Below are 11,318 nucleotides of genomic sequence, written 5' to 3'. Positions count from 1 at the left end.
TCAACCGCGTTGTCATAATGCTTCCGCTTAACGGTCTACGAGGGTATGTGGACGACACTCTCCACTCTCGTTGCTATGCATCATCATGATCCTGCGTGTGCGTAGGAATTTTTTTGAAATTACTGCGTTCCCCAACAGTGGTATTAGAGCCAGGTTTTATGCGTAGATGTTATATGCACGAGTAGAACACAAGTGAGTTGTGGGCGATACAAGTCATACTGCTTACCAGCATGTCATACGTTGGTTCGGCAGTATTGTTGGATGAAGCGGCCCGGACCGACATTACGCATACGCTTACACGAGACTGGTTTTACCGACGTGCTTTGCACATAGGTGGCTGGCGGGTGTCAGTTTCTCCAACTTTAGTTGAACCGAGTGTGGCTACGCCCGGTCCTTGAGAAGGTTAAAATAGCACCAACTTGACGAACTATCGTTGTGGATTTGATGCGTAGGTAAGAACGGTTCTTGCTCAGCCCGTAGCAGCCACGTAAAACATGCAACAACAAAGTAGAGGATGTCTAACTTGTTTTTGCAGGGCATGTTGCGATGTGATATGGTCAAGACATGATGCTATATTTATTGTATGAGACGATCATGTTTTGTAACAGAGTTATCGGCAACTGGCAGGAGCCATATGGTTGTATCTTTATTGTATGCAATGCAATCGCCCTGTAATTGCTTTACTTTATCACTAAGCGGTAGCGATAGTCGTAGAAGCAATAGTTGGCGAGACGACAACGATGCTACGATGGAGATCAAGGTGTCGCGCCGGTGATGACGGTGATCATGATGGTGCTTCGGAGATGGAGATCACAAGCACAAGATGATGATGGCCATATCATATCACTTATATTGATTGCATGTGATGTTTATCCTTTATGCATCTTATTCTGCTTTGTTTGACGGTAGCATTATAAGATGATCGCTTACTAAATTTCAAGGTAAAAGTGTTCTCCCTGAGTATGCATCGTTGCCAAAGTTTGTCGTGCCGAGACACCACGTAATGATCGGGTGTGACAAGCTCTACGTTCATCTACAACGGGTGCAAGCCAGTTTTGCACACGCAGAACACTCAGGTTAAACTTGACGAGCCTAGCATATGCAAATATGGCCTCGGAACACTGAGACCGAATGGTCGAGCGTGAATCATATAGTAGATATGATCAACATAGTGATGTTCACCATTGAAAACTACTCCATCTCACGTGATGATCGGACATGGTTTAGTTGATTTGGATCACGTGATCACTTAGATGATTAAAGGGATGTCTATCTAAGTGGGAGTTCTTAAGTAATATGATTAATTGAACTTAAATTTATCATGAACTTAGTACCTGATAGTATTTTGCTTATCCATGTTGTTGTAGATAAATGGCCCGTGTTGTTGTTCCATTGAATTTTAATGCGTTCCTTGAGAAAGCAAAGTTGAAAGATGATGGTAGCAATTACACGGACTAGGTCCGTAACTTGAGGATTATCCTCATTGTTGCACAGAAGAATTACGTCCTGGAAGCACCACTAAGTGCCAAACCTGCTGCAGGAGCAACACCAGATGTTACGAACGTCTGGCAGAGCAAAGCTGATGACTACTCGATAGTTCAGTGTGCCATGTTTTACGGCTTAGAACCGGGACATCAACGACGTTTTGAATGTCATGGAGCATATGAGATGTTCCAGGAGTTGAAGTTAATATTTCAAGCAAATGCCCGGATTGAAGATATGAAGTCTCCAATAAGTTCTATAGCTGCAAGATGGAGGAGAATAGTTCTGTCAGTGAGCATATACTCAAAATGTCTGGGTATCATAATCACTTAACTCAACTGGGAGTTAATCTTCCTATTGATAGTGTCATTGACAGAGTTATTCAATCACTGCCACCAAGCTACAAAAGCTTCGTGATGAACTATAATATGCAAGGGATGAATAAGACAATTCCCGAGCTCTTCGCGATGCTAAAAGCTGCGGAGGTAGAAGTCAAGAAGGAGCATCAAGTGTTGATGGTCAACAAGACCACCAGTTTCAAGAAAAAGGGCAAAGGGAAGAAGAAGGGGAACTTCAAGAAGAACAGCAAACAAGTTGCTGCTCAGGAGAAGAAACCCAAGTCTGGACCTAAGCCTGAGACCGAGTGCTTCTACTGCAAACAGACTGGTCACTGGAAGCGGAACTTCCCCAAGTATTTGGCGGATAAGAAGGATGGCAAGGTGAACAAAGGTATATGTGATATTCATGTTATTGATGTGTACCTTACCAGAGCTCGCAGTAGCACCTGGGTATTTGATACTGGTTCTGTTGCTAACATTTGCAACTCGAAATAGGGACTACGGACTAAATGAAGACTGGCTAAGGACGAGGTGACGATGCGCGTGGGAAATGGTTCCAAAGTTGATATGATTGTCGTCGGCACGCTGCCTCTACATCTACCTTCGGGATTAGTTTTAGACCTAAATAATTGTTATTTGGTTCCAATGTTAAGCATGAACATTATATCTGGATCTTGTTTGATGCGAGACGGTTATTCATTTAAATCCGAGAATAATGGTTGTTCTATTTATATGAGTAATATCTTTTATGGTCATGCACCCTTAAAGAGTGGTCTATTTTTGTTGAATCTCGATAGTAGTGATACACATGTTCATGATGTTGAAACCAAAAGATGCAGAGTTGATAATGATAGTGCAACTTATTTGTGGCACTGCCGTTTGGGTCATATTGGTATAAAGCGCATGAAGAAACTCCATACTAATGGACTTTTGGAATCACTTGATTATGAATCAATTGGTACTTGCGAACCGTGCCTTATGGGCAAGATGACTAAAACGTCGTTCTCCTGAACTATGGAGCGAGCAACAAATTTGTTGGAAATCATACATACTGATGTATGTGATCCGATGAATGTTGAGGCTCGCGGCGGGTATCGTTATTTTCTCACCTTCACAGATGATTTGAGCACATATGGGTATCTCTACCTACTAATAAACCAGCGATTGCTTCTGGTCATCCGTCGTTAGTACTTTTGCAAAAAAGTCCCTGTACTTTTGGGTAATCAACCCGCAGTCCACGATTAAGTGAACAACGTTTCGCTCAGCATGTTTTACATAAAAAACCTCATATTTTACATAATCAGCCCGCAGTCCATCACCATCTATTTCCTCCTGAGTCCGGGCGCTCCAAGCCGGTTCCGAGCGAGATGGGGCCGCTATGCAGACGACGCCGGGCACGGCGGCGGCGATCTCCGGCCAGATCCGGTCGGGGAGCCGTGGCAGCGGCCGGATCCTGTTTCGGGGATGGCGTGGAGGCGATCTACGAGGCGCGGGAGGAGGTCAGGCGGTGGGGCTTGAACTCCAGCGGGCCCCCTTTTGATGGACGAGGCCGCCCACATCGCTAGAGACTCTCCGTAGGACAATAGGGCCTCCTCCTTCGCGTCCTTTGTCGGTTCGGCCTCCTGGCGCTCCCGGCCGCACAAATGGATTCACCTGCGGAGGCGCTGGCGACCGTTATCCGCTCGGAGAGGAGAGGGCAGCGAAGCCAACGGCAAGGGCGACGGTGACGACGTGCAGGACCTCACGCTGCTGCTGGGGAGATGTCCTTCGCGGTGGTTCTCGCCCAGGTGAGCGTGTCCTCGGGTTTGGCCACTGCTCTTGTTCCTTAATTGGTAGGCGGCCCAAAGATTCGATTTTTCCGCTCCTCGTGCGGTTCTGTGGATTAGTGCCTTGCTTCATAGTCCCTGGATTGCTAATTGAACGACGGCCGACGGCTAGCTGATGTGGTGGCCGGTCTCTGGCTCGCAAGCGTCGTGGTGCTCGAAAACTCAAATCCCTCGAGTGGTGCAAACTCCGCATCATGGACTAGGGGCTGGTGTCATCGTGCATGTTAGCGTAGTTGTTGTTCTGAGAATTTCCATGATAAGCAAGCAGTGCATCTGTGTTGGCTGTAGGTAAAAACTGTTGCAATGGTATATGGATTCAGAAGTGACAAGTGCCCATGATTATGTTGCAGTACATGCCTTTGGAAAACCATGGCCAGTGTTGTTTCCACCGGACCGGGTCCTCTCTCCGTTGTTCTGATATAATGTCGACTGCGTGCCATTGGCTTCCCGTGCACAAGGTCCTACCGGCGGCATTGGGAACCACGTGGGAAGCGGAAGGAGGAGCCGCAACTCTCCATGCAAGCTCGGGTCAATGTCATCGCAAGTTCCGTGCTCGACGTTGTTGTTCAATGTCGCCTCAGCTAATTTTGCCCGCCGTTCGCCCGATGCTCCACACTTTGCCGTAACTCAATCTGCCGGTTCTCCGCTTGAGGTACGTACTGAAGCTAACCTTGCAAGAGGCAGGCATGGGAGGCATGATTGTTGCTGAAGCGGAACTAATAAATGTCTCACGTCATGTGGTTCTGTGATATTCTTAATCTTCTTCTCTGAAGTGTGTAGTTTCAGTTTCACATCAAATGTGTTGCGCTTGCAGTGCGTACCAATGTACAGTTTACCGATGTGTATATATGCGGAGTCGATGGAAAACATTGAAACCAATAGTTGTATACCTATTTCAAAAATCAGCAAGTGGTTAGTAACATTCTACATCAAGGTATTACAGAGAGAAAGGAGTATCTCCTATTTTATTTTTGTGGGATTGGGAGCAATTTAGAAACTTATGAAAATATAGGAATCATTCTCACTTTAATCTCCAGTCCTCTTGTTTTGCTTCATTTATCATGCATTATGCATGTCATATGTTTCCACAAATGCCTGGCAGAAGCACAACTTTCATAGGGAACGTAGAATGGTCACTTTGGTAGCAGGGCAGATGCACGTTCCCAGTGTATATGTAAAATTATATGCATATCTAGCCATAGAAATACATGCATCTGAACCGCATCGGACATAGTGTCGGACTGTCAGCCTAAAATATTCCTCTTTATATCATTCTCCATTTATGTGAATATGCAAATATAAGTGCCATGTATGTTCTTGTGGAACTTTTGTTGTAAAATTTCACGCATTTTACGAAAAGTAGGTTGAAGAAAGTTTTGATTTTTGTTGGATAGGTTATCATATGACAGAGCGTCTGGGGTGAAAGCTAAGCACTTCTAATGGTAAGAATTGAAATATGGATGAAACCTCCATTATTTGTTTTATATATTTTTAGATACATGAGAGAACTAATGATATTTTTAGACTGTAGAACAACCCTTTCAAGGATTCTCTCTCTATGAGCATATATATTGCCTCAACTTCCATTGCCGCACGCATGGGTGTGTCAGTAGCATTACTTTGATAACATGTCTATATCACTGTAATGTTGGACATAAGTTCTGCTACATCCAAACAAGCTTATCTGATTTCCAAGAAGAGTAAAAAAATCTTTAGTAATTTCCTGGATTTTGCTTATATCACTGTAATGTTGGACAATAAGTTCTTAATACATTTGGAGCATCTACTCTCTGGTAAGGAGTCATGGGGAAGACTATATTTTTAGTTGACATTGTAAATGATTTTAATGGCCACAATTTTTTTTCTTGTTTCTTTTCAGGTCCCAAATGAGAAGGTAAGAAGGTATCAGCTGTATGAGAAGACCCCCGCCCATGACCATTCCATTCTCTATGAAGTCAAAAGTTTCCCACTGAATATATTTGGTACTAAAACGGTCGTTATGTTAGCACCACGATCGTGTGCCTATTGTTGGCTCTTAATTCTTTAGGATTATTTGATTTGCTTGATTCATTCTATTCATATTTATGCAGCAACAAAATACATTCAAGATCAGGGTGTGTGAGGGTTAAACATGTTAATTTATGTGGCATCAAGCTATGTATGTTGATAGCATGATCTTCTTTTCTTTTGCTTTGCAGAATTATTCTCGACACTGGAGATATATGCTAATCCTCTAGCTTTGCTAATTTTATCTTTTGATTTCATTTCAGTGGTGGAGTATTGCACCTCATTCACAGTTGTAGATGTGTGTCAAGATATCAAATCATCTGTCTTTTAGGTCAACGACATGCCCATGGTGGTTCACCCCTAGATTTAAATGGCTCTAAAGTCCATGGTCTACCTAATAAAGATAGAAATAATTATGTTGGTAAGGTGGGTTAAACCCAACTTGAGCTCACACTGTTTTTATGTTCTCTTACACCTGCGAGTATTATTAAACAATATCCTAACTGAATATCAAACACATTGCTGGCTACATGATATGTAAATTAAAATGTATGTTGCTACTAAAATTTATATCCGAATGATGGTGGCCATTATCTATTTTTAAGCAAACATATTTCCCAAGTTTGACAAAGGTTTCCTTCATACTTCGATCAATATTTTCCTCCATTCTTGAATATAGCTATTTGTAATGTTCCTTTAGTTGAATTCTGGAAGGATTTGGTACAATAACATTACTTTCACATTGTCACTGGAGGTGAGGTTTACATTATTTTGTGATGTTTGTAAGAGTTTTATATAAGAAGTGACACATGGAGCTGGTTTTGTGAAATGTGAGACATCTAACAATTATCACTAAGTTTGAATTCACACAATTTTCCCTGTTGCATTCATGGCAAACTCCAATCAGAGCAATACCGTGGCCATTGGAGTAGATCTATGTGTAATGTTATCTTGTAACATCCCAAATTTTCAAATTGGAATGTTATACATTAGGTCATCATGCATATCATATTTTATTTTGCTTTTGGTTTTGATCCTAGAAAATCCTAAGCAACTCAAGGACCCACGGAGAGAGTTGGGGATTTCGTTATTTACATATTTGAGTTTTCTCAAATTATGTAAACAGGATCATTTGATTTTATTTATTTTATCATCAATTATTTCTATTACAAAAATATGAGAGCGGGAATAAAATGACTTTCCCAAAATATAGAAATATTGAAGATTTAATAAAAAAATCAAATAAGTTTTATTTCGGAGTTTTTGGGTATTTTATTTGAATTTAGGAAAAATGCGCGTTCTTCAAAGTTGTAGTTTGGGCCCAGATAAATGTTCACTTTATCGGGCTTGATTTTAGGAACCCGGAAAAATTTATTTCGTGATTTTTGGAGTCCGTTTAGTATTTCTTTTTATTTTTCTTCCGAGTGGATTTAAAAAAAAACGCGAACCGACTACGGGCCGTATTCGGCCTGGACTCCGCCGGCTAAGGCTATAAAAGCCACCGCCCCGGGGCCCGAAAGCCCAGCCGCCGCCGCCACCTAAACCCTAACCCTAGCCCCTGTCCCGCCGCCGCCGCCGCCGCCCGCCGCCGCCGCCGCCGAAGCCGCGCGACTTTCGAGGTTCGCCGCCGCCTCGTTTCCCGTGCAGTTTTTTTTAAAAAAAAAATCTGTTCGTCGTTTTTCTTTTTCGTCGGATTTTCCGCGGTTATTTTCTGATCGTGATTTCTAATCCGATTTTCGTTTTAGTATAACTTTTCGCTCGTTTATCAGAATCAGGCGATTCAAGCGCCTGGAGTTTCGTCTCGAAACCCTCTTTCCGAATAATCAACTTGAACAAGTTTTTGCTACTGTAAAATTTGCCCTAGATCCAGATTACTAGAACGAAGTTGTTTTCTTTCGTTGTTTGATTTCTTTTGCTTCGTTCGATTTGATTCTTTTTGCCAACCAGGGTTCTTAAGTTGAACTTTCTGGTTAGATCTTCTATTTGAGTTTTACCTGTGCATTAGATGAGTACTTATTGTATGCTTGTTGTTTGTCTGCAATAGAATACCCGGAGTGCGCCGCCTGTTACGTTGAATCTCTAGGTTACGCGGATCATCAGCAAGGCAAGTAACACTTTGATCATACCTTTTCTACAACCCAGTTTTATTGCATTAGATCAATCCTCACACATTGCATGATTAGGATCTAATTAAATTGTGGGATGGGAAGTAGATGAGGTAGTACCTATTACCTGTTTATTATCAAACCTTTGGGAGTTACTTCTACGTTTGCTTGTTATGCCGTGCTATGCTAGTAGACGTGGATTGGGTGAGTGATATCCATGACAGATGTGAGATTGTTAATTAATGGTTTATTTAAGGTGGCAACCTAACACACATCTGGGTGGATTGAGGCACCTGGGGTTTCCAGGACTTGCCTGTTTTCTTGGACCGCCACCCAGGCTCAAAGGGATCATGAGATTATTCATACTAGAAACTTCCGTGTGCAGCCACAAGCCATTATGGGCTCTGGCATAGTTGACTAAGTTGTGCAAACTCTTACAGTGGTAGACTAGCAGATGTAGGGGTTGTAGGTGGTACGGTCTACCCGATCGTAAGGTGCTAGCGCTTCTGAAAGACTATGTCTCGGTCATCCGTCTTCTCGAACATCATGTAGTGCGAGAAACCAAACGGAGGCGATCGAGTCTTGTGGGGAAAAGTGCGCAAACCTCTACAGAGTGTAACAAACTAATCATGGTTAGCCGTGTCCCCGGTTATGGACATCTTGAGTATCTAGTACCTGGATTATCATGTGAATCTCAACATGTTACTCTAAATTAATTTTGATGGGTTTTAATGATGTTACTTAATTGGGATTGAGAATGCTGTCAACCATTCTCAATGTTTCACAACCACCATGATAGTAATTAATTTTATTCCTTTGAAGTAGGGAAAAATTGGCTTTACGCAAAAACAGTAACCATAGAGCTTTCCACCAGCCAAATATGCATATAGTATAGTTGTTGCATTCCATTACTCTCTATGTGTTATCTTGCCAGCATATTCCATGTGCTGACCCGTTTTCGGGCTGCAACGTTAATGTTGCAGACTTTTCAGACGACGATTAAGGAGTTTTTAGGTCGTGGTTCTATACTCAGTGATGCCGTTGGAGTTGATGGACTCACTTATCTTCCAAGCCTTCCGCTGTTATCGTTATTAGATGGCCTTAAGCCATATTTATTGTAATAAGTTCTCTTTTGAGACACTCGATGTAATAAGTGTGTGATTGCTACTCTGCTATAAATCCTCCGAGTACTGTGTGGTGTCAGCATTACTGATCCAGGGATGACACCGGAGCACAGAGATCAGACTGTTTGAGGTCTGGTCGCTACATATCTTCTGCCATTTGTTATGTTTGTTAGAGTTGGATACAAAAAGTGGCGCGTACTAGCACGCTAGAATAGGTTTTTTGATATTTTTTGCCTGTTGCAACGCACGAGCATTTGTACTAGTATCTACTTAATGAAACATAAGTCTGAAACATTTGAAAAGTTCAAAGAATTTCAGAGTGAAGTGGAAAATCATCATAACAAGAAAATAAAGTTTCTACAATCTGATCGTGGAGGAGAGTATTTGAGTTACGAGTTTGGTCTACATTTGAAACAATGCGGAATAGTTTCGCAACTCACGCCACCTGGAACACCACAACGTAATGGTGTCTCCGAACGTCGTAATCATACTTTACTAGATATGGTGCGATCTATGATGTCTCTTATTGATTTACCACTATCATTTCGGGGTTATGCTTTAGAGACAGCTGCATTCACGTTAAATAGGGCACCATCAAAATCCGTTGAGATGACGCCTTATGAACTATGGTTTGGCAAGAAACCAAAGTTGCTGTTTCTTAAAGTTTGGGGCTGCGATGCTTATGTGAAAAAGCTTCAACCTGATAAGCTCGGACCCAAATTGGAGAAATGTGTCTTCATAGGATACCCAAAGGAAACTGTTGGGTACACCTTCTATCACAGATTCGAAGGCAAGACATTCGTTGCTAAGAATGGATCCTTTCTAGAGAAGGACTTTCTCTCGAAAGAAGTGAGTGGGAGGAAAGTAGAAACTTGATGAGGTAACTATACCTGCTCCCTTATTGGAAAGTAGTTCATCACAGAAACCAGTTCCTATGACACCTACACCAATTAGTGAGGAAGCTAATGATGATGATCATGAAACTCCAGATCAAGTTACTACCGAACCTCATAGGTCAACCAGAGCAAGATCCGCACCAGAGTGGTACGGTAATCCTGTTCTGGAAGTCATGTTACTTGACCATGACGAACCTACGAACTATGAGGAAGCGATGATGAGCCCGGATTCCATAAAATGGCTTGAGGCCATGAAATCTGAGATGGGATCCATGTATGAGAACAAAGTGTGGACTTTGGTTGACTTGCCCGATGATCGGCAAGCCATCAAGAATAAATGGATCTTCAAGAAGAAGACATACGCTGACGGTAATGTTACTGTCTACAAAGCTCGACTTGTTGCGAAAGGTTTTCGACAAGTTCAAGGAGTTGACTATGATGAGACCTTCTCACCCGTAGCAATGCTTAAGTCCATTCGAATCATGTTAGCAATTGCCGCATTTTATGATTATGAAATTTGGCACATGGATGTAAAGACTGCATTCCTGAATGGATTTCTGGAAGAAGAGTTGTATATGATGCAACCTGAAGGTTTTATCGATCCAAAGGGAGCTAACAAAGTGTGCAAGCTCTAGCGATCCATTTATGGACTGGTGCAAGCCTCTCGGCGTTGGAATAAACGTTTTGATAGTGTTATCAAAGCATATGGTTTTATACAGACTTTTGGAGAAGCCTATATTTACAAGAAAGTGAGTGGGAGCTCTGTAGCATTTCTAATATTATATGTGGATGACATATTGTTGACTGGAAATGATATAGAATTTCTGGATAGCATAAAAGGATACTTGAATAAGAGTTTTTCAATGAAAGACCTCGGTGAAGCTGCTTATATATTGGGCATCAAGATCTATAGAGATAGATCAAGATGCTTAACTGGACTTTCACAAAGCACATACCTTGATAAAGTTTTGAAGAAGTTCAAAATGGATCAAGCTAAGAAAGGGTTCTTGCCTGTGTTACAAGGTGTGAAGTTGAGTAAGACTCAATGCCCGACCACTGCAGAAGACAGAGAGAAAATGAAAAGTGTTCCCTATGCTTCAGCCATAGGCTCTATCATGTATGCAATGCTGTGTACCAGCCCTGATGTGTGCCTTGCTATTAGCCTAGCAGGGAGGTACCAAAGTAATCCATGAGTGGATCACTGGACAGCGGTCAAGAACAACCTGAAGTACCTGAAATGGACCAAGGATATGTTTCTCGTTTATGGAGGTGACAAAGAGCTCATCATAAATGGTTACGGTGATGCAAGCTTTGACACTGATCCGGACGATTCTAAATCGCAAACCGGATACGTGTTTATGTTAAACGGTGGAGCTGTCAGTTGGAACAGTTCTAAACAGAGCGTCGTGGCGGGATCTACATGTGACGCGGAGTACATTGCTGCTTCGGAAGCAGCGAATGAAGGAGTCTGGATGAAGGAGTTCATATCCGATCTAGGTGTCATACCTAGTGCATCGCGTCCAATGAAAATCTTTTGTGA

This window comes from Triticum urartu, chromosome 4 (genome assembly GCF_003073215.2).
Source record: "Triticum urartu cultivar G1812 chromosome 4, Tu2.1, whole genome shotgun sequence".
In the NCBI taxonomy this organism is placed as follows: Eukaryota; Viridiplantae; Streptophyta; class Magnoliopsida; order Poales; family Poaceae; genus Triticum; species Triticum urartu.
The sequence above is the reverse complement of the archived record's forward strand: the minus strand, read 5'-3'. Positions refer to the sequence as shown.